The sequence below is a fragment of the Lactuca serriola genome, chromosome 2, assembly GCF_051521515.1.
Source record: "Lactuca serriola cultivar US96UC23 chromosome 2, Lser_US96UC23_V15, whole genome shotgun sequence".
NCBI classification, from domain to species: Eukaryota; Viridiplantae; Streptophyta; class Magnoliopsida; order Asterales; family Asteraceae; genus Lactuca; species Lactuca serriola.
In genome coordinates, this window is record NC_136409.1 from 129,963,362 (window position 1) to 129,988,409 (window position 25,048).

Genomic DNA, 25,048 nt, shown 5'->3' on the forward strand with positions numbered 1-25,048 from the left:
GCCTACAGTCTATCTAGTACGTTCATAGAACCTTCAACATGACTAGTATGCCTCACCGGACCTTCAGCATATATGGAACGTTATCCGGGCCTTCGGCCTGACTAGTATGCCTCACTGGCCTGCAGCCTATCCGAGATGCCCTAGGTCTCTTGGCCTTCAGTCTACATTGGTCCGCCTTAACCCAACCACACATAAACCATGTCGATATATACATAACATATAAGTATACATATAGCTAGTTAACAAATAATCAGACAGATCTAACATATCACTAAGCATAACATCATCCTATATACCAGGATACAGATCTAACAGATCATTACAGCATACCAACATGCGATAAACCAGGATAACAATCCAATGGGTCAGCATTGGTGCCTTTGACCCGAAAGTAGAGTGAGGAAAACTCACCTCACAAACTGAACAGAAACTGATGAGGTCCCAACTCCAAATCTCATCTCTCTAACCAACACTTATTACAACTAAATAACCCAAATCTCAAACAAAATCGCAAAATACCCTTAAGGTCAAACTTGGTCAAATTCAGTTGGTCAAACCAAATAAGTCAATTGAGTCAAGCCAACCGAGTCAACTCAAGGTGCGTATGCGGGGCGTACACGTAGCCTCGCATTTGAGCACCATCAGGGTGGTTGACCTTGTATGTAGGGCGTACTCCGAGTATGTGGGGCGTACCATCGCAAGTCCCAAACTCCATATAGAGCTTAATGGCTTAATCCCTTACATCCATAATTCATATCTATGGTTAAAGTCCTCCTAGGAGTCATAAAGTATCCAAATTTATGACCTAGCATGCCCAATAAGTGCTTAACACAAGGTCTTATTTCATTAAGACCTTGTATAAGATGCATGGAGAAAAACTAACCATTGAGACCTCATTTTTATGACTTAGTACCCCTCGTAGGGTCTTAAAGAACAACTCAACTTTTCAAGAACATGTCATGCTTAAGATAAGACACTTGTGTTAGGTCTAAAGTTGTGTTGTGTCAAATGTATGCTATTGTATTTACATTTATTCTGAAATGGGCCTGTCCATGATTGGAATTAGTATCTTAACTTGTCTATTTATATAGCATGCATGTAACCTTTAGGGTTACAAATTTTGAAGGAAGAATAGAATAGTTCTGCCTCCAAGAACTATTTTATTGTTGTGATTAATAAACATTCGACACTTCTTTGATCATTATTGTTTACTGTAATTGATTATTTACATAATATAGAATCTATCGATCATTCTTTATTTCTTATAATTTGGGACCAAAAAGCATCACTAAAACACCAATTTTTAGATCTACATGACTAAAAGATAAAGTTGCAAGATTTATACCTTAAAAGGGTTGCAAATGAAGACTAAGTCACAATTCCAAAGTGCTTCACTCTTCTAAGACGAGCTTGGCTTCCTTCCTTCTTCTTCTAAGCACTCAATCACACACTTTTAGGCTAGAAATGGCTTCTCAAGGTGAACAAGGGTTACAAACATAAATGAAAGGGTGGAGGTTGATTAGGTGAAAGGGAAATGAGGCCATAAAGATGCTTAAATACTAGCCAAACCCTAAAATTAGGGTTTCCTTATCTGGCAAGTACGCTCAATGTATAATGATATACGCCCAATGTACAAAGGAGCACCCTAGTATGCTCAGCGTACACCACGTACGCATGGCGTACTCCGAAGGCCCAAAAAATTACAATAGTTCCGTTAGGGCTCCTTTGCACAATTTCTTGAACTTAGGGACCAAAATGCAACATAATAAAATTATAGGGTTGAAATTTGAAATACCTTATCATCTTTAGTTAGAGAATCGTAAGACTTTTGATTTGCCGGTTCAATTACTAACATGTGCATCTGTAGTTGGAGAATCGTAATCTTTTGATTTTCCCATTTATCACAAGAATGGGAAAATGACACAAAAGCCCTTAAGTTTTCACAAAAATGTCGGTTTTACCCTTGAACGTGTTTTAGGTCAAGTAAAGCCTGAAGTTTTGTTTAATTTGTTCATTTTTACCTGTGTAGCCGGTTTCCAAGTAACCTACCGGTTACCTAATGCCAGTAAAGTCTTTGGATTTTAAAAAATGTTCAGATTTACCCTTAAGTTTTTCAAAAATGTTCGAATTTACCCTTACCTTGATTTTCATTTTGATTATTATTATTATTATTATTATTATTATTATTATTATTATTATTATTATTATTACGTCTTTTCAATATATTTTAATATATATAAATATTTTATACATACATTTTTAAATATATACAAATATTTTTATAAATATAAATATATTTTTAAAAATATATATATACTTGTATTTAGTATTTATATACATTTGAATTCCCATGTATTCCACTAAAAACGTATTTATGTATATTAAAAAAGAATTTATTTGTATATAGTAGGTATAAATATATATGTAATTCATATAAAAATATATTATATACATATAAATATAAAATATATATATTTACTACAGGAATACATGGGGTTTCAAATGTATATAAATACTAAATACAAGTATATATATTTTTAAAAATAAATTTATATTAGTAAAAATATTTTTATAAATTTAAAAATGTATGTATAAAATATTTTTATACATTTAAAAATGTATTAAAAATTTATCATAATAATAATAATAATAATAATAATAATAATAATAATAATAATAATAATAATAATAATATCAATAATCAAAATAATCAATATAAAAATCAATGTAAGGGTAAACTCGAACATTTTTGAAAAACTTAAGGGTAAATACGAACATTTTTGAAAATTCAAGGACTTTACTGACATTAGGTAACCGGTAGGTTACGTGGAAACCAGCTACAAGGGTAAAAATGAACAAATTAAACAAAATTTCGGGCTTTACTGGATCTAAAACACATCCAAGGGTAAAACCGACATTTTTGTGAAAACTTAAGGGCTTTTATGTCATTTTCCCTATAATAATTTCATATGATGTGGCTCCCTAGTTGTATATAGAAAAATTGGGTATTACACAACATGAGCCCTCCTAATTTATTACACAACACGAGCCCACCTAATTTGTTCAAAACATGTATGAATCCTATGGTTAAAGAGTGTGGTGCATTTTTACTAATAGTAAAAGGGTGTCACATAGGCACCACATCGTCTTTTATATTTTTTACTAATTTTACCTACGAATTAGGGTTTGGTAAATAGCATTCCCTATGAAATTTTTTTAATTTCATTTTCTAAATAAAAACCATATATATATATATATATATATATATATATATATATATATATATATATATATATGGTTTTTATTAAAAATTTGAAATTAAAAAAAAAGTTCATATATATACGTATATATATATATATATATATATGTATATATATGTGTGTGTGTGTGTGTGTGCGGTTTCTATTAAAAAATTGAAATTTAAAAAAAGTTCTGTAACAGCCCGAAGTCCAGGTATTCTTCTTTTGGCCTTACATCTTGGTTAAGTTGATGATTTAGGGTTTTCATGGTAGGCGAGTACGCTGGGCGTACAGGGTGTACGCTGCGTGTACTCGCGCGCCTCATTTGGACGCCTTTCCCCTCAGGTATGCGGGGCGTACCCAAGGTTACACCCAACGTAACTTATTCAGACCCAAACCCTAAATTCCTTTGATGGGGCTATAAAAGGAACATGTGGCTGGTCTTCTCAGCCACCATCCCTCAGATTGAAACCCTAAAAAGAGTGTACCATCGTTCTTAGGCCATTGTGTGTGTATTCTAAGCTTGGTGGTGTCATTTCAAGGTTGCAAAGGAGAAGAAGAGCTTGTTGGAGAGGCTAGAAGTGGTGCTTAAGTGTAGATCTAAACTTTGCAAGGGCTAAAGCTTCATTTCCAGGTATAAAGTTCGGATCTTGTCACTTGGTTCATGTTGTATGCTTAAAAGGTCATTTTCTAGGGTTTAAGTCCCAAAGGTGGAGACTTTTGTGCAAATGGCCTCCATAAGCTTAGATACTTCATATTTCTGATCTATTAGGGTTGTAGACTCATAAAAATGGCATCTTGGACGTGGGGTTTGCACCATGCATGAGATCTAGGTCCTTGAGTTTGAATAAAGGGTTATTATGTGATGTTGGAGCCTTTACAGCCGTGCCAAGGCTTAAAGATCTCGACTTTATGGGTTTAGACACACTAGAAGAGTCGGATCTAGAAGTGGAAGTAATGGCTTAACCGATTAAGACCATAAATGGTGAGTGGCTGATTCTGGGGGTTACGTTGGGCGTAACTTCCAGTACGCGCAGCGTACTGGGTGGAGACCCCGATCAGGGAGGGGTTGGCGACGTACGCCCCACGTACATCTAGAGTACGCCCCGCGTACTCTCAGGGTTTTACTTTTGTTGACTTTTAGGGTTTTGGTCAACTTGAGGACTTTAGGTCAAGGAAGGGTAAAATGGTCTTTTACCCTCTGAGGAATGATGATAAGGAGTAAAGTTCTAAGTGGTGGAAGTCCTTGTGTAATAAATGATATTTTTATGTTTAGGCGAGGTTGAGCCGTCGTTCGGGGTCGGTGTTAGCGAGGACACGAGATCTTAGACTTTCCACGAGGTGAGTCTTCTCACTATACTATACCCGGAAGGGTTTGACTGTGTGACCGGAAGGTCGGATTTGGTATGAGATATATGTGTTGTGTGTGATAAGTTAATCGTTATATGTGTCATGTATGATATGCTTGATATGGGCCGGAAGGCATTATGTTATGGGCCGGAAGGCGAATATGTTATGGGCCGGAAGGCGTTGTAATGTGGACCGTAAGGTTGGCGTGGGTAGGACCGGAAGGTTTACCTAGTCGGGACGGAAGTCCCCTAAGACACATGGACCGGAAGGTCAGGGCCTGGAAAGGCGTATGTGCGTAGGTTTTATTTTGGGGAACTCACTAAGCATTTATGCTTACAGTTGTTGTGATATGTGTTTCAGGTACCAGCGAGGACCGTGGGAAGGCGCCGGCGTGATCTGTACACACTGATGGAGGATTTATGATATTGGGATTTATATGATTTGTATTATGACATGATACATTGGATCTTTATGACTTATTTTGGATGGAAATAAATTTTTAAGAAATGAAAATTTTGTTTTAAAAATTTCCATTGTTACAAGTTGGTATCAGAGCCTTGTTTTGAGGGATTCGGGTGCACCTTCAGGCGTAACTGAACTCAAACCGAGGACTTGAGGAAATCTTTAAAAAACAAAAGCATAAAATTTTTATAAAGGATTTTGTGATAACTAAGGATGAAGCAGTGTGTACGATCAGCCAGCGCCCGATCGGTAAAAAAAAATCCCCAAAATACCCTTACAATATGTGTTATGAAATATGATATGATATGATATGCATGCTAGAAGACTAGGTATTCATATTAGGACTAGAGTGGCCTTATTTGTGATGCCTTAGTCTAGGGAAATCTGTTGCTATGAGGTGCTTTGAGAGCGAGTGGGTAGCTAGTGCATGGCAAGAATAGAGTACTCAGGATCCGGGGTTTTGGGGAGGAGGACTTGGGGTGAATGTTGATGCGGTGTAGTCGGTAGTATTGGGCCCGTACTACCGAAGACGCCGGGTCAGTGGGCAACCCAAGTAAGAATCCCTGGGTATCGGAGACTGAGTAGGGTTGCGTTATCGAGTGCGATTATGCTCGATAGAGTCTCTGATATTTCTATGTTGTATTTCAGAGGCATCATGGTTGGACCATGCCACAGACCCAGTACGAGCAGTGTGAGTGACGAGGAGATTCGTCAGATGATTCATGAGGAGGTGGCTGCAGCGATCCGGGCTGAGATTCCGAAGATGTTTGGGTCTATTAAGACCACATTGATGGAGACATTTGATGAGTGGTACGCTGTGTTGACTGAGGCTACAGCCGCTGCAGCTACCGCAGCTGTTGTCGCTGCCAGACCATAGGGAGGTGACTCGTTGCTGTTCCGGGAGTTCAACAACACGAAGCCACCTGAGTTTGACGGGACGCAGGATCCGATCGCTGCGATAAGATGGATTGCTGATATCGAGGGATGCTTTTACACTTGTTCATGTCTGGAGCATCTGAGGGTACGGTTCGCCTTGAACCAGCTCCGCCTGGGAGCAAAGGATTGGTGGAAGTTCGTGACGGCGAACTTCACTCTGGCAGAGGTTTCAGCTGTGACATGGGAGAGGTTTACCACAATGTTTAGAGACGAGTACGTTCCCCCGGTAGAGAGGGAACGGTTGGTTCAGGAGTTCTTATCCCTCAAGCAGGGTAATGATTCTGTCACGGTGATCACGCGGAAGTTTCATGAGAGGGCGATGTTCTGCCCCGAGCAGGTGTCCACGGAGCAGGCTCGGATGAGCCGGTATTTGGGTGTGCTGAGGAGGGATATCCAGGAGTTTGTATCGAACTCATCATACCAGACTTTTGCTGAGGTTCAGGCGAATGCCAGGAAGCGCGAGATCGAGTTGGAGACCCAGGCCAGGGAGGAGGCCGAGTCTCAACGGGTGGATCGGCGGCCGGCTCAGTCCCAGCCGGCAGCCAAGCGGACCAAGTCCGCGGATTCGAGGACGGGAGGTTAGAAGGGCCGCACTTGCGGAAAGTGCGGCAAGGGTCACGATGGGACATGTCGATCAGGTGCCTGCTACAAGTGTGGCAAGGAGGGGCACATTGCTAGGGATTGCCCCAATGGGTTTATGGTTTGCTTTCATTGCAATCAGACCAGCCATCGGAAGGCCGAGTGCCCTCAGCTTCTCCAGGGATCTGCACCTACTGCCAGGGCTACTGAGACTCGACCAGTGAAGGCCGAGGCCCCGAGGGCTCGTGGGAGAGCTTTCCAGTTGACTGCGGAGGAGGTCCGCGCGGCGCCTGATGTTGTGGCTGGTATGTATTCTTTCATGTATTTATTGTCCTTTTATGAGATGTTGTGCTTATTTCATGATATGCATAGGTACTTTTCTTGTGAACTCTGTACCTGCTTTAGTATTATTTGACTCGGGTGCGAGTCGGTCTTTCGTATCTCTGGCTTTTAGTCAGCACCTTGGTATTGATCGAGAAGTGATGAGTCGACCTCTGAAGGTTTCCATAGCTAATGAGAAAGTGATATATGCCGCAGACGTGATTCGAGGATGTGTGCTCGAGATTTTCGGTGTCAAATTCCCTATAGACTTGGTTCCTATAGCGATGGGGGATGTCTGCGTTATCGTGGGCATGGACTGGTTGAGTAAGTTTGGGGCAGTCATTGACTGCGAGAGACAGTTGGTGACGATTCGAGACCCTAGTGGGGGAGTGCTTACGGTGTATGGCGAGGGGACCCGGTGTGGGTCGGCGTTTTGTTCGGCTGCCAGGGTGAGGCAGAGTTTGCAGCAGGGCTGCAATGGATTCATAGCCTACGTGACGGATACTTAAGTGGCCGCGGGAAGGCCCAAATCGGTGGATGACGTTCCTGTTGTATGCGAGTTTTCGGATGTGTTCCCCGAAGAGTTACCAGGTGTGCCTCCGGAAAGGCAAGTGGAGTTCCGTATCGATTTGGTTCCGGGAGCGGCGCCCATCGCCAAGGCGCCTTATCGTCTCGCTCCACCGGGAATGCAGGAGTTATCCTCGCAGCTTCAGGAGCTGTTGGGGAAGGGTTTTATTCGACCGAGTAGTTCACCTTGGGGAGCGCCGATTTTGTTCGTCAAGAAAAAGGATGGTTCACACCGGATGTGTATCGATTACCGGGAGTTGAACAAGTTGATGGTTAAGAACCGGTATCCGTTACCTAGGATCGACGATCTGTTCGATCAGCTGCAGGGGGCATCTTGGTTCTTCAAGATAGACTTAAGGTCGGGTTATCATCAGATGAGGGTTCGGGATGAAGATATTCAGAAGACTGCTTTCAGAACTCGTTATGGGCATTATGAGTTTGTGGTGATGCCTTTTGGGCTCACCAATGCCCCAGCTGCGTTCATGGATCTCATGAACAAGGTGTGCAGGCCGATGTTGGATCGGTCGGTGATCGTATTCATTGATGATATACTGTTATATTCGAGGTCTAGGGAGCAGCACGAGGAGCATTTGAGGGAGATTCTTGGAGTTCTAAGGTCGGAGAGGCTGTATGCCAAATTCTCCAAGTGTGATTTCTGGTTACGAGAGGTCCAGTTCTTAGGGCACCTCGTTAACCAGAAAGGGATTTTGGTCGATCCGGCCAAGATAGAGGCGGTGATGAGATGGGAAGTGCCGAGATCGCCCACAGAGATCAGGAGCTTTCTGGGTTTGGCTAGATATTATTGCAGGTTTATCAAGGATTTCTCCAAGATCGCCGTGCCACTTACTAGGATGACCCGAAAGGGTGTTGCATTTTCGTGGGGACCGGAGCAGCAGTCCTTATTCGAGACCCTTCGTCAGAAATTGTGCGAGGCCCCGGTGCTTGCACTCCCGGAAGGGATGGAGGATTTTGTGGTGTACTGTGATGCATCTATATCGGGTTTAGGGCGATGCTTATGCATAGGGGGCATGTGATAGCGTATGCTTCAAGGCAGTTGAAGCCTCATGAGGCGAGATATCCCACCCACGACCTGGAATTGGGGGCTGTGGTGTTTGCCCTCAAGATCTGGCGGCATTATCTTTATGGGGTTTGGTGTACCATCTACACGGACCACAAGAGTCTGAAGTACTTGATGGATCAGCCAAACCCGAATATGCGACAGAGGAGATGGTTGGATGTGGTGAAGGATTACGATTGTGAGATCTTGTACCACCCGGGTAAGGCTAATGTGGTAGCTGACGCGTTGAGCCGTATGGCGGAAAGCGCCCCGATTCGAGATATTTGTACGAGGTTGACGGTGATGACCCCGATTTTAGATACCATTCGAGGAGCTCAGGCTGAGGCTGTGAAACCAGAAAACCAGAAGAGGGAGCGGGTTGTGGGTCAGGTATCAGGATTCGTTACGGATGGTCGAGGGCTTATGACTTTTCAGGGTCGGATTTGGGTACCGTTTGTGGGAGGAACGCGTACTATTTTGATGGAGGAAGCGCATCGATCGAAATTCTCGATTCATCCCGGGGCTACGAAAATGTATTTGGACCTAAGGAAGGAGTATTGGTGGCCCTGTATGAAAAGGGATGTTGCATGGTTTGTTGAGAGATGCTTGACTTGTCAGCAGGTTAAGGCCGAGCACCAGCGTCTGCACGGTAAGTTGCAGCCGCTAGAGATTCCCGAATGGAAGTGGAAACAGATTACCATGGATTTTATCACCAAATTGTCGCGGACTGCGAGGGGAGTCAACGCGATTTGGGTGATCGTGGATAGATTGACGAAGAGCGCTCATTTTCTAGCCATCAGCGAGAGCTCTTCTGCAGAGAAGTTCGTGGAATTATACATGAGGGAGGTGGTATCGCGGCATGGGGTTCCGATGTCGATTGTTTCAGATCGTGATGTGTGTTTTACTTCCAGGTTTTGGAAGAAGTTTCATGAGGAGTTGGGTACGAGACTGCATTTCAGTACCGCGTACCACCCGCAGACAGACGGACAGAGCGAGCGGACGATTCAGAAACTTGAGGATATGCTCCGTGCATGTGTTTTGGATTTTGGAGGGAGCTGGGACACCTATCTGCCTTTAGCAGAGTTTTCGTACAACAACAACCATCATTCGAGCATTGGTATGCCACCCTTTGAGTTGTTGTATGGTCGTAGGTGTCGCACCCCCATCTGTTGGGGAGAAGTGGGGCAGAGGGTGATGGGTAGCACGGAGATTTTACTCCAGAAGACCGAGCAGATTCAGCAGGTCAGGCAGAGGTTGTTGACTGCGCAAAGTCGCCAGAAGAGTTATGCGGACAGGCGGCGGTCCGAGCTCGAGTTTCAGGTTGGCGACCTTGTACTCCTAAAGGTCTCTCCTTGGAAAGGGGTGATACGATTCAGGAAAAGGGGCAAGTTGGGACCCCGGTATATTGGACCCTTCAGGGTAATTGCTAGGGTGGGTCGGGTAGCCTACCGGTTGGAGCTACCTGCTGAGTTGGGGCAGATTCATGATATCTTTCATGTCTCGCATTTGAGGAAATGTATTGCCGACGAGTCGACAGTGGTGCCATTAGATGATATTCAGGTGGATGCAGGCCTGAACTATGTGGAGAGACCAGTAGCGATCAGGGATCGGAAAGTTAAGGTTTTGAGGAACAAGGAAATACCCCTGGTACAAGTGCAGCGGCAACATCGGAAGGGGTCCGAGCTGACATGGGAGACTGAGTCTGAGATGCGGGATCAGTATCCAGAGTTGTTTTCAGTATGAGACTTCGGGGGCGAAGTCTGATTCTAGTGGGGGAGAATTGTAACAGCCCGAAATCCAGGTATTCTTCTTTTGGCCTTACATCTTGGTTAAGTGGATGATTTAGGGTTTTCATGGTAGGCGAGTACGCTGGGCGTACAAGGTGTACGCTGCGCGTACTCGCGCACCTCATTTGGACGCGTTTCCCCTCAGGTACGCGGGGCGTACCCAAGGTTACGCCCGGCGTAACTGATTCAGACCCAAACCCTAAATTCCTTTGATGGGGCTATAAAAGGAACATGTGGCTGGTCTTCTCAGCCACCATCCCTCAGAGTGAAACCCTAAAAAGAGTGTACCCTCGTTCTTAGGCCATTGTGTGTGTATTCTAAGCTTGGTGGTGTCATTTCAAGGTTGCAAAGGAGAAGAAGAGCTTGTTGGAGAGGCTAGAAGTGGTGCTCAAGTGTAGATCTGAACTTTGCAAGGGCTAAAGCTTCATTTCTAGGTATAAAGTTCGGATCTTGTCACTTGGTTCATGTTGTATGCTTAAAAGGTCATTTTCTAGGGTTTCAGTCCCAAAGGTGGAGACTTTTGTGCAAATGGCCTCCATAAGCTTAGATACTTCATATTTCTGATCTATTGGGGTTGTAGACTCATAAAAATGGCATCTTGGACGTGGGGTTTGCACCATGCATGAGATCTAGGTCCTTGAGTTTGAATAAAGGGTTGTTATGTGATGTTGGAGCCTTTACAGCCGTGCCAAGGCTTAAAGGTCTCGACTTTATGGGTTTAGACACACTAGAAGAGTCGGATCTAGAAGTGGAAGTAATGGCTTAACCGATTAAGACCAAAAATGATGAGTGGCTGATTCTAGGGGTTACGCTGGGCGTAACTTCCAGTACGCGCAGCGTACTAGGTGGAGACCCTGATCAGGGAGGGGTTGGCGACGTACGCCCCGCGTACATCTAGAGTACGCCCCGCGTACTCTCAGGGTTTTACTTTTGTTGACTTTCAGGGTTTTGGTCAACTTGAGGACTTTAGGTCAAGGAAGGGTAAAATGGTCTTTTACCCTCTGAGGAATGATGATAAGGAGTAAAGTTCTAAGTGGTGGAAGTCCTTGTGTAATAAATGATATTTTTATGTTTAGGCGAGGTTGAGACGTCGTTCGGGGTCGGTGTTAGCGAGGACACGAGATCTTAGACTTTCCACGAGGTGAGTCTTCTCACTATACTATACTCGGAAGGGATTGACTGTGTGACCGGAAGGTCGGATTTGGTATGAGATATATGTGTTGTGTGTGATAAGTTAATCGTTATATGTGCCATGTATGATATGCTTGATATGGGCCGGAAGGCATTATGTTATAGGCCGGAAGGCGAATATGTTATGGGCCGGAAGGCGTTGTAATGTGGACCGTAAGGTTGGCGTGGTTAGGACCGGAAGGTTTACCTAGTCGGGACGGAAGTCCCCTGAGACACATGGACCGGAAGGTCAGGTCCTGGAAAGGCGTATGAGCGTAGGTTGTATTTTTGGGGAACTCACTAAGCATTTATGCTTACAGTTGTTGTGATATGTGTTTCAGGTACCAACGAGGACCGTGGGAAGGCGCCGGCTTGATCTGTACACACTGATGGAGGATTTATGATCTTGGGATTTATATGATTTGTATTATGACATGATACATTGGATCTTTATGACTTATTTTGGATGGAAATATATTTTTAAGAAATGAAAATTTTGTTTTAAAAATTTCCGTTGTTACAAGTTCACATGTATATATATATATATATATATATATATATATATATATATATATATATATATATATATAATGTGGATGGTAAGTATTGTGTGGATGTAGGAATGAATGTGGACCAAATGTTTAAAATTTTGAAGAATAACAAAATTTTGAATCGTGAGTTGAAGAATAACAGTAATCCTAAAGAATAATCATAATTTATTAACATTATTGAAGAATCTAAGGTCCAAAAATAAACTAAAAAAACAATTTTTAGTGTGAGATTCTATGAAAATACAATGTTATTTTTTGAATTTTTTCCACATTCTATTAAAATACAAGCTTTATAGTGAGACATTCTTGAAAAAAAATCTTCATTCTATAAGAATACAATATCATTCATGAAAGAATCTTCACTCTAATTTTTGTTTCATGTTGTTATATTTTGATATTTTGGTGTGGTGAATTTCAATTGTCATGAAATTGTCTGTTAATTTCCATCCACCATTGTTGCCCAAACAACTTTGCTACATTCTCAGTGGTCTTGAAAAAAACACATAGAAATAATGAAGTTCAAGAATATAAATACATACAACTTATGGCCTCATGGACTGATTGTCCATTTATAATAATACTTTGTATATTGAAAATTGGAAGAGTTTAGAAGCTTACTTGTTTAGGCGATTTAGTTATATAATTTTATAATTGCATCATCCATGAAAACACAACAAAAAGTGACCAAATACTGTAAATTTATCTATACTAAACCTAAACCCAATATAATTTTTTAATTGCATATCTGTTGTAAAATTAAGAATAAGTAAAATGAAGAACATTGTAAAATTATCTATACTAAACCTAAACATAATATAAATTATATTCAATAGTCAGATGGACGACAATCACAAGACCGTGATGCTCTTAAAAATTACCTAAGAAAGCCTCAAAACCAGAACATATGATGAATATGAACTCGCCGTTTGACAAACCAATTAAAGTCTCGATTCTTTAAAACCCTCAAACTAAAATATAACAGCGAACTCTATACAGATCGGAGGTTGACGATGTTCTTGATTTCAAGATGGTAGTACTTGGAAGCAAAGAGTCTAACACAAATACTAAAGAATAACAAGCATTTGAGAAGATTAATTTCTGATTTAAGAAATGAATAACAAGCACTTTCGATTTGGTTGAATATTAAACCTAAATAGATTTAGAGGAACCTTGTTACCAGGATGATTGTTACTGGGATGAGTAGAGTTTAGCTCTTCGTCATATGTGAAGGATGATATGTTGGGGAAATGGCGTTTTCCTTCACCTCCCCAAGTTCTGAAAAGATACGATGGAGGTTCGATTGTTGGATCGTCACCCTTAAAATTATGATGCACAAACTTATTCTTCTCTCATGAAATGTAGATAAATTTGGCAATGAATGCCTGCTATATCTTTGTCTTTAGTGCTTTCTAATAGCACCTGTTGGTGAAAAGCTTTATCAAATTGAAATTACAATACTCTTTACACTGAGTCCTAATATACGATTCCCTAACCTCGACGACTGTAAGATGATTTTCAAGTGTAAATGCGGGTGTCTATCACACCCCGAAACCAGGATGGCAGAATCGTTCCGGGGTTGAGGACGTCATGTTTAGCATCACAACCATTGTACAATAGCAATCATAGTAACACAACCATTACAATGAATATAGATGAAAAATGTTTACATCAGTCTGAAACTTATTTTAATTACACCAAAAGTATGTAGAATATAAATAGAACATGACTCTTATTGCTCCGGCTCCTCTAAATCCAAGAAGTACCTGTCTACCGATTTCTTGAGAATACAAACAATTTGAAAGAATATTAGCATAAAGCTGGTGAGTTCATAAGCATTTAATTTTGATGAAAAAATGTTCTATGGTTCTTTTGAAAATTGTTCCTCAAGAAAATCCCATATTTTCTTATGAAAAGTAGTGTTGAAACAATATCTATTAGTAGAAAATAAACCATCAGTTTTAGAAATGCCGGTGTTATCCTGGGAAAATCCCATATGTTCCATAAAAACAGTTATCCGTTCTAGAGGTAGAGATGTCAGTTTAGGAATCCCTGATTCCAATCAGTATATATATATATATATATATATATATGTGTGTGTGTGTGTGTGTGTAGTTTTATTAGTTAAAATAAAACAAATGAAGAGTAGAGTCCGTAAACCAAAGTTAGCTTATACTTATTCGTGAGTCGTATAACCATGCTTGATATGACCGGTTAACCTTTATAATGTTCTTCAGGCGTTAAGTTAAATGACATTTGTTCACCCCAGACATGCCTGCGTAACTGTAGCTAGCAGTTCAGGTGTGAGATTGTCATTCCTGAATAGTTCTATTCACAAATCTCACGCTCTCCCTCCAGGAGACTCTGGCTATACTAAAAGGATTTATCCCTGTACAACTTAGGGTACAGTATTGAAGTAGCGCCTCATAATTCTGTATAATCTAGTTTACCAGCTAGAGACAATATAAATCAATATTTATCTATAAATAAATGTACTTTATACTCTTGAGAAAATATATATAACATGAACTAAATCTGCCATAGTTTATACATATTCATCCATGAAATCTGATTTAGTAGAGACTTCCTAGAGGGTTATCCCAAACTATACCCATTATAGTTTATTAGAGTTGATATGGAGAATGCTTTGTAAAACCTTTCTGAAAGTTAAGAAGTTAGATTTCCAAATTTCAAGTTTCCCTTATGCTCAACATATTACAAAAAGGGATAGAATATCTGAATATGCTATTAAACATGGAAATCATTGGACTATATTTATAACTTTAAATTAATAAAATACTTTGATTTTGAATTGTACTCCCCCGCTAGAAACATTAAAAACATAGAAAATGTAGGGGTGTGAACTCACCTTGAGCGAGTGGTTTGATTGAAGGATCGATACGGAAAGCTAGATGTTCAAGTGAAACCCTGAACACAATTTGATACTAAACAACACATAGTGAAACATAAATGAGTCAAATGAGGGTATTTCACTACTAGATGTGATGGAGAACCACTCTAGGGACTTGCAACTACTTGCACTAAGTTGTAGGATCTTGTAGGATTGCAAGAGGGGAGTGTATGGCCACCTTAAAGGTGTGTGCGGCCCAAGGGGTGTGCGGCCATACACTCATGATGAGAGGTGCCTTTGTGGTGTTTTCAAGGTCCATACTTGCATCCATGAAGTGTTCTAGGTCTATACTCGATTGTAGTGCAAGTTAAGGGTCCTAGAAATGGGTTTATGGTCCTAGAGTGTGTGTGGTCGCACACGGGAGTGTGCTGCAACACACAAGGAGTATGTTGCTGCACAAGGGTGTGTCCGGCCGTACACAGGTGTGTGCGGTCATACACCCCACATGAAGATGTCCAAAATGCCAATTTCAAGGTGCAATAAGGCTAGGGTCATGTCTATCTCGAGTATGGAAGTCAAACTCTTACTTTGGAGGGTGTCTTAAGAGTGTGTGGTCACCCTAAAGGGGTGTGCGGCTGGACTCACTTTCAAACATGAACATGAAGAATATTGCACACTTAAGGCTAGATAGAGTGATCTTTCATGGATATTAAGTTAGTAGATGAGTTACTCACGATCTTGAAGCTTTGGAGGGTTCACGGTTGAAGAAACTTGAGAGAATGGTGTAGTGTGCGGCCAATGAGTGAAAGGAATGAAAGGAAAGGGGTCTACCCTTTATATATGAGTGGGTGTGCTGCCTAGAAGGGAGTGTGCAGCTAAGAGGTGAGTGTGCGACCGCACACCCATGGGTACGGCCGTACACTCCCCCTAAGGGTGTGAATGGCCCGATTTTGTCACTTTATGGCTTGCTGACTCATTCCTAAACTTAACCTTGACTAAACCCAAGTGTAGAACACTTAAATGAACTCTTAAACAACACTAGAAGTTAACATAACAAGTTTAACATTGATTGAAATGACTAGACGAACAATGAGAAAGTTCTGGTTGTTACATCATCCCCCCGTTAGAGGGAATTTCGTCCCGAAATTCGAGAGTAGAGTACAAATCATGAACTAGTAAATAGATGAGGGTACTTCTACTTCATTGAATCCTCGAGCTCCCAAGTGAATTCACGTCCCCGCTTGGCATTCCAGCGGACCTTCACTATCAGGATGCGACTCTACTTCGTACGTTTGACCTCCTGGTCCATGATTTCGACAGGTTCTTCCACAAAGTGCAGACCATCTTCTAGAACGATCTAGTCGAGAGGAATCATGTTGGGTCAAAAATATGGTTTATACTTTGCTTTTCTAGGAAAATATATTTTTATGTAATGTTGTATGTGTTTTCAGTTTGTGTGTACGGCCGTACACGTGTGTACGGCCGCACACCCTGTGTACGGTCGTACACAAGGTGTGCGGTTATACACATGTGTATGGCTGGAGGTTCATATATATAGGGTGAGGAGTGCATGTGAGTGTAAGGCTAGAGAAGAGAGAGAAAGTTAGAGAGAAGAAGTGTGTGTGAGAGAGAATCTATTGTAAGGAGCATAAATCATATCATCAATATTGTTGGGTTTTGAGCATTCTAACACTCCTATGGTGTACATGCAACCCTATAAACCTTGGATCTATGTTTTCTCTAATATACATGCAAATAAGAACTTTCCAAGGCTTTAATCCTAACTAGCATATCATGAAGCTCTTATACTACAAAGTACTAGTTAGATGACATACCTTTTGATGTAGCTGGTGGATTTTAGCCAATATGAACATTCCTATGTGCACATACAAACCCTAATGCTTGGATCTAGGTTTCTCTAATTGAACATGCATTGTATCTAAGACTTTAAACAATAGATCTAGTGTAATAACATAAGAGAAACAGATCTAGAAGATTACCTTAAGTTGCTTGCTTGAATCTTCTTGTCCTTGGAGCTTAGAGTCACAATTGTCACTCCTCTAATGGCTTACAAACACCAACTAAGCAAGAGGATGATTAGAGAGAGAGAGAGGAGAGGGCAAGAAGTCGGCCAGGGTTCTTTCAATCTCAAGAGTGCCGATTTCCTTGACCCCTTGGGTCTATTTATACTTGTAAGGCTCCTAGGGTTTCACCCTTAAACCCTAATTGGATAACTTGGGCCCTAAGCAATCCAATCTCCTTATGATAAGCCTTGGACGATTTCTAGGTCTATCCAAAGCCCTAAAACCGTCAACCCCTTATACATAAGGGATTATAGCCCAAAGTACAACTATCATACAATTGACAGTTTATGCCCTTTTATTTAATTAATCTCTTTAAGTCACCAAATTAATTCCTAATTAATTTATGACTTATATTAATCAAATAACAATATTATTATTCCTTATATTATTCTCATAATATATAAATAATATTTCTTCTCTCATTACAAATCATCCTGTCAAGTTGCTATGGTGAAGGCAACCCAAAAGGACCATGCACAACCGGGTCAAATACTTGCCTAATATAGTTGCAGCCTTAGACACTATTCCAACAGTCTCCCACTTGGATAAATCTAGTAACTATATACACAAGTATAATCCGATTAGCAATCGTAGCTCTCAAAGACACTGTCAAACTCTGATCTTATCAATCTTGTCATTTAGATAAGGGATCGTACAGTCCTCTGTTTAGATATCATACAGACAATTCTTATGGAATTAATTGTCCAGCAGTTGGTTTCTCGATCTCAGATTTATTCAACATATAACTTAATCGAACACATCAATTTAGTTCTGACCGGGCCCGACACATAAGTCAAATCAAATCATCGAGCGGCCGAAATATCGCTTTTACCCTCTTAGGATAAAAGTAACAGATAAACTTCGATTTATATGCATTTACTTATTCATTAATCAATTATACACAACAATGCGTTTTATAACATGAAGTTATTGATGCGGTTTTGCATTATCAATGTACAACCAATTAACAAATAACAAACCATATATCTAGGTTTTAAGACCATATGATATTATCGTCTTGCGATCACCCTTTTTTTATCACATTCCATAGGGTGATACCAGCAAGCGCGGGTTTGTTCCAATGCTCAAAACTAGTTCATAAGCACTCATGAACGTTGCAGCAAACTTTTGCTATGTCTAATACCATTTAGACAATCTACACACCAATTCATGACAATCTTCATTCATACCTACTACCAACATATGAACGATTGTGGACAATTTGAATAATTCGATTATTCTTAATAAACTCAATTATTCTGGAAGTCAAAACATGCAAAGTGAAACAATAGCTAAACAATTAACATAAGACAATAACATTACTCATAAATAATACTCTTTTATTTAATCATCAAATGTTAATTACATTTATCTATTACACGTTTCTAATACTATCTAATCTATACTAATATCATCCTTCAACCCAATACTCCTAGCATGCTGCAAGTGCTTAACCTTGCTCAGTTCCTTCGTAAGCGGATCTGCTGGGTTATCTTCTGATGAAATCCTCTTAACCACGAGTTGTCCTTATTCTACTCGATGTCTAATAAAGTGATATTTTCTATCGATATGACGAGATCTACTATGATCCCTTGGTTCCTTGGTCAAGGAAACCGCTCCTTCATTATCACAGAAAATTTCCATAGGCTCCTTTATGGAAGGTACAACTCCAAGATCACCAATGAAGTTCTTTAACCATATTGCCTCCTTCGACGCTTCGCTCGCTGCAATGTACTCTGATTCACACGTTGAATTAGCTACAGTTTCCTGTTTGGAACTTTTCCAAGTTACTGCTCCTCCATTCAGGGTAAAGACCCAGCCCGACTGTGAACGGTAGTTGTCCCTGTCGGTTTGAAAGCTGGCGTCAATATACCCTCGCACCTTCAAGTCATCACTCCCTCCGAGGACTAAAAACCATTCCTTGGTCGTCCTATGGTACTTAAGGATATTCTTGACCGCAATCCAATGGGCTCTGCCAGGGTTCCCTTGATATCTACTAACCATGCTCAAAGCAAAGGCTACATTAGGGCGAGTACAAGTCATAGCATACATGATTGAGCCAACTGCGGAAGCGTATGGTACTCGGCTCATTTCTGCTATTTCAGCTTCGGTACTTGGACTTTGAGTCTTACTCATCTTGGCATTACTTTGTATCGGTAATTCTCCCTTCTTCGAGTTTTCCATACTAAAACGTTTTAGTACTTTATCTAAGTAAGTGTTCTGACCAAGTCCTATTAGTCTCTTACTTCGTTCTCTTACTATCCTTATTCCCAAAATATAGGAAGCCTCTCCGAGGTCCTGCATAGCGTAGCACTTCCCGAGCCAGGACTTGACCTCCTGCAGTGTCGGGACTTCGTTTCCTATTAGTAGTATGTCATCGACATACAGAACGAGGAAGCTGACTATACTCCCACTGGCATTGACATATACACATGATTCATCTTCGCTTCGTACAAATCCAAACTCTTTGACTTTCTCATCGAAGCAAAGATTCCATCTGCGAGACGCTTGCTTAAGTCCATAAATGGACTTCTCGAGCTAACACACTCTATTTGGATGCTTCGGATCAATAAAACCCTCTGGCAGAGCCATGTAAACATCCTCAGCCAACTTCCCGTTAAGGAAAGCGGTCTTGACATCTATTTGCCAAATCTCATAATCATGAAATGCGGCAATAGCTAGCATCACTCTAATAGACTTTATCTTCGCAACTGGTGAGAAGGTCTCATCATAGTCAACTCCGGGAGTTTGAGTAAAGCCCTTCGCAACCAATCGCGACTTATATGTGTGTACGTTTCCATCCACGTCGGTCTTCTTCTTGAAGATCCATTTGCACCCAACGGTCTTACGTCCGGGTACATTATCAACCAAATTCCAAATTTGGTTGTCATACATGGATTGGATCTCGCTGTCCATTGCCTCTTTCCATTTTTCAGACTCCGGGCCTACCATGGCTTCCTTATAGTTATTAGGTTCATCTAGATTTATTAGTGTGCCATCACTAATAAACGAGTCCCCTTCGGTAGTAATATGAAGACCATAAAACTGGGGTTGAACTCTAACTCTTTCGGAACGTCTAAGAGGTAAGGACTCGTCAATCGGTTCAACCGGAGTTTCCTCCTCGGGTTGAGCGCCAGCGGTAGAGGTTCCTTCATCAATCGACTCTTGAATCTCTTCAAGCTCGATTTTCCTCCCACTGTCTCCTTGGCTTATGAGTTCTCGCTCTCGGAAAACTCCTCTCCTCGCAACAAAGACAACATTGTCCTGCGGTCTATAGAAGAGATATCCAAAGGATTTATGCGGGTAGCCGATGAAAATACATCGCTTACTACGAGGTTCGAGCTTGTCGTGAGTATCTCGTCTTACGAAATCCTCACAACCCTAAACCTTGATATGTGCTAACGAGGGAGCTTTCCCTGTCCACATTTCGTGAGGTGTTTTGGCAGTCTCTAAGGCATACCCCCAGAACGAGATAGGTAATGAAGCACGACTCATCATAGAGCGGACCATGTCTAACAAGGTTCGATTACGCCTTTCTGCCACACCATTCAACTGCGGTGTCCTAGGTGGCGTCAATTGTGAAACTATTCCACACTCTTTGAGATAGTCATGGAATTCAAGACTTAGGTACTCTCCTCCTCGATCGGATCGAAGCATCTTGATTTTCCTGCCCAATTGATTCTCCACTTCATTTTTGAACTCTTTGAACGTTTCAAACGTTTCTGACTTTTGCTTGATTAAGTAGATATACCCATATCTACTATAGTCATCGGTAAAAGTCACATAGAAGCGGTTCCCATCCTTCGTGGTTGATCTAAACGGTCCACATACATCGGTATGTATGAGGTCCAATAAACCCTCGCCCCTTTCACACGTACTAGTGAAGGGTGACTTGGTCATCTTTCCAAGTAAACAAGACTCGCATGTGTCATCTTCCCTAAGGTCGAATGACTCCAACACTCCGTCCTTTTGGAGTTGGGCTATGCGCTTCTTGTTGACATGTCCAAGACGACAATGCCACAAGGATGCTTTATCCATACCATTGGAAGAATCCATGCACAAAACATCATTTCCTAGGTTATCTATAATCATAACAGTTTCATAAATTCCATTACATGGCATTGCTTCAAAATATAAGACACCATTTAGATAAGCATAAATTGAACCATTCTCATTATTAAAAGAAAATCTAAATCCTTGTCTAAACAAACCATGAAACGAAATGATGTTTCTTGCCATTTCTGGCGAGTAGCAACAATTATTTAAATCTAAACATAAACCATTACTAAGCACTAAAGAATACACTCCAATCTTGGTCACAGGCGACGATCTTCTGTTCCCCATGATTAGATTTATTCTTCCATGATCCACATCCCTATTTCTTCTTAGTCCCTGTAATTCAGAACAAATATGGTAACCACACCAGGTATCTAGGACCCAAGAAATAGCATGAGATGAATCATTAGATTTAATTGTGTATATACCTGCGAAAGACGGCTTGATCTTTCCTTCCCTGATGGCCTGCAGGTATTCTGGGCAGCTTCTCTTCCAATGCCCTATTTTGTGGCAATGGTGGCACTCTGCCTCCTTTGGGTTAGGGTTGGGCTTAGTAGGATCAACTTTTGTCCCACTAGAAGAAGAACCATCTCGGGACTTTCCCTTGCGGTAGCTCTTAGACGGAGCCTTCCTCTTCTTACCCCTACCTTGCCTAATCGCCAAAACAGGAGCAGCTGGTGGATTGGGAGTTGTTGCAACAGACTTGTCCTTAAGGTTGCACTCAGCAACCCTAAGGAGAACTTGGATCTTACTTAGGGTGACCTCCTCCTTGTTCATGTGGTAGGTCATCCTAAATTGATTGTAACACGGAGGCAAGGAGAGAAGCACCATGTCGATAGCCAAATCTTCCCCAAAGTCGACATTCAACTTGCGAAGACGATCGACATACCTTTGCATCTTTTGCAGGTGCACGGTTAGAGATTCTCCATGACCCATTTTAGCGGAAATCATGTTAGTGAAGATCTAGTAACGTTCCTGCCTCGCGTTTTGATGGTATCTCTCCAATAAGTCTTGGTGCATTTCGTACGGATACATGTCCTCGTAGGATTTTTGGAATTCGGCGTTCATTGTGGCTATCATGATGCAATGAACCTTCGTTGCATCATGTTCATGAGTCTCAAAAGCAGTCATTTCAGCCGGAGTAGCGATTTCTGGGTTGATCTTCTCGAGCTTCTCATCGAGGACATACTCCTTGTCCTCGTAGCGAGCAATTGTGTGAATGTATCTTACCCATTCGCTAAAGTTTGTTCCATCGAAAGTAACCTTTTGGCAAAGGCTCATCAATGTGAACAAGCTAGCAGCAGCGTTGTTCGCGTTCGACATCTACAAATAGAAAGGACAAAGATAGATTAGAATTCCAATAAGAAAAATTAGGGCTAGGATCCAACAACAATATTTACATATTAGAAAATGGATACCGTAATCCAACATGCAAATAATTTGAAGGTAAATGAATGACGATTCACTAATTCTCCACCATGAAAACATAACTTTAAATTCTAAATGTATTCAGAATTCCTAGGTTTCGATGAGATTCATTGAACTTTTCAATGGCATGTTTAAATCTCGATATGCCCCTCTCGTTTGTGGCTGGGATACCGAGGATCAGAAAGTGGGTGTGAATAACCATGCAAATCTACACGGTGCCTTCATTGTAACAATCACCTATTCGATGTGCCGGTAAACCACACACGCTCCATCGAACAATGATAAACAATGAATCACCCTGTGACACCTTTGCTTAGAACCAATTAGTGTGCCGGTAAACCACACACGCTCCACTAACTTCTTAACAAGGGTGCAAAGTGTAATTTCATGGGATTGCATCAATTCACTTTTCCTAAAGTAACTAGGATTGGGAATTTTGAAAAACATGTAGTTACTTTGTATTTCATATTATACTTTTAATGAGGAGATGAGGTTGCCCTATCCTACCCGTTCGACTAACGACTTTCCACTGATCAAGCAAGCAGTGGGTGTGAGTTTACACCCGTTAAGCGCCGTTTTATAGGCCACAACCTTATACCCACCTTATAGACCGGCTTCGTGAATGAGACATACTAACGGTAAGACTAACATTTTAATTATATATATATATATATATATATATATATATATATATATATATTAATCTTGTAATATTATATTAGTATAGGGTTGAATTTTAAACATGTAAAATTCTAGGGTTTGAAATTTAAATTGTCTAAATTAAACTTTTAATCACAAAACAAAAATTTCAAAACTTGAGGACAAGTTTTAAACCTTTTAAAACATAAGGGATCAAATAACAAATAATCCAAATTAACATTTAATCACATAATTATCCATATTTGATTTATTTAATTATTTCTTGCAAAACAATTTACCAATTTAAATAAAATAATTAATCAATTATCACATAAGGAAATTATTATTCAATTAATTGATAAATATCTTTAATTAGGTCAAGAATATACTCAAATATATATTAAAATCGGATTTATATTGACCCATTAAGATAAAGGTAAGTTTCCATAAGATAAACAGCAAGAAATCCCGAACTTAGCTCTTTCTGACACTCGAACTCGCCGAGTACCACAATGGACTCGCCGAGTTCATCAGGCAGAAGGACAAAAATCGAATTTTGCAATCAACAAACAAGCAACTAATGCATCAATTCAATAGAAATCAATCAAGTCTCTGATACCACTTATGGGTTTTAGCCATATGAACATTCCTATGTGCACATACAAACCGTAATGCTTGGATCTAGGTTTCTCTAATTGAACAAGCATTGTATCCAAGACTTTGAACAATAGATCTAGTGTAATAACATAAGAGAAACAGATCTAGAAGATTACCTTAAGTTGCTTGCTTGAATCTTCTTGTCCTTGGAGCTTAGAGTCATAATTGTCACTCCTCTAATGGCTTACAAACACCAACTAAGCAAGATGATGATTAGAGAGAGAGAGGAGAGGGCAAGAAGTCGGCCAGGGTTCTTTCAATCTCAAGAATGTCGATTTTGTAATGTCCGTGTTTCTAGGCTAGGCATTAATATTGACATAATGGTCTAGGTTAACCTTTGTAATTCATTTAGAAGAAATGAAAAGGAATTATGTGAATTTTATGTGAATTATGTGTTTCATGCTTAATTATTAGGGCTTAATTAATTAAAAATAAAAATAAGCGTCAAAATTTAAAGTGTGAAATAAGCCCGATATCTTTACATAAAGTTATTGTGGTCGAAACAAGGATTTTGGGGATATAAAGAATGCCGAAATCCGAGTTATAACGAAGAAGTTATGACCTGTTGAAGTTTCGCAACAAAACCGGCATTGTGCCGAATATCGTAAAAAGTGAGTTTTTGCTAAACTAATTTTTAGCCTTAGTAATCTAAACGAAATTCGTAGTATTCGTTAAACCGAGAAGTTCGATAAAAAAGAACGCCCAAATCTGACATCGTATGAGGAAGTTATGATTTTTCGAAGTTTCAGTTTAGCAGTAGACAGCTAAAAACTCGAATTTTAGATCAAGCAATTTTTAGCCAAGACAACCTAATCGAGAATTGAAGGTCTCGTCATTAGGAGCACAACGGTAAAAATTCTGACGAAAACGGACGTCGGATGAAGAAGTTATGAATTTTTAACGGATTTCCTGTCCCGGTCTGTTAAAAATAATAATATAAAATTTAAATTCAAAATTAGCTGACGAAGTCTAAACGGAAGTTGTAGAGCGTAATTTTAGCTACGTGTGCATATAAAGAACGTCAAAAATGGAGCTCGTATGTGAAAGTTATGGATTTTAGAAGTTTTTGCGCGAAAAACGAGAAAAAACCCCAAAACCGAGAAATTTCGCTGAGTCACCTCGGACACGTCATCCCTCGCATGCGAGGCCTCCACGTGGCACCTCCTGATAGGACCGAGCTTCGCCTATCGTCTTCTGATTGGACCAAGTTTGCGGTCCACTCGCATTCGGACAGGCTCGCATGAGACACCTCGCGGATGCTCCTCGGACACCCCTTCGCATACGTGGACTCTTCTCATTGGACCGAGGCTGCTAACC